We start from the raw sequence: 273 nt of genomic DNA on the forward strand, positions 1-273 counted from the left end.
TGCCAACATTTTGGAAAACTCAGTGACCTTTCCCGGTCGAGGGCTCATGTTCCCCACTGGTTTCACTTTTGCTAGTTTGTCTTTCTCTGCCCTCTTCCCCGCCATCTTTATGGATTGTTTACTATTATGAAAACTTGCTAAAGTCTCTGAAATTCGCCCATACGCCTATCCGCGCTCTGGTAAGTCTCTCAAAACAGATTTCAATGCTTTTTCTTCCGCTCTCCCCTTGGTATATCGTTTTTTAGTTCATGCGCATGGGAGGGGCCCCTCCCC

This window comes from Gekko japonicus, unplaced genomic scaffold (genome assembly GCF_001447785.1).
Source record: "Gekko japonicus isolate JY-2015 unplaced genomic scaffold, Gekko_japonicus_V1.1 scaffold8836, whole genome shotgun sequence".
Lineage (NCBI taxonomy): Eukaryota > Metazoa > Chordata > Lepidosauria > Squamata > Gekkonidae > Gekko > Gekko japonicus.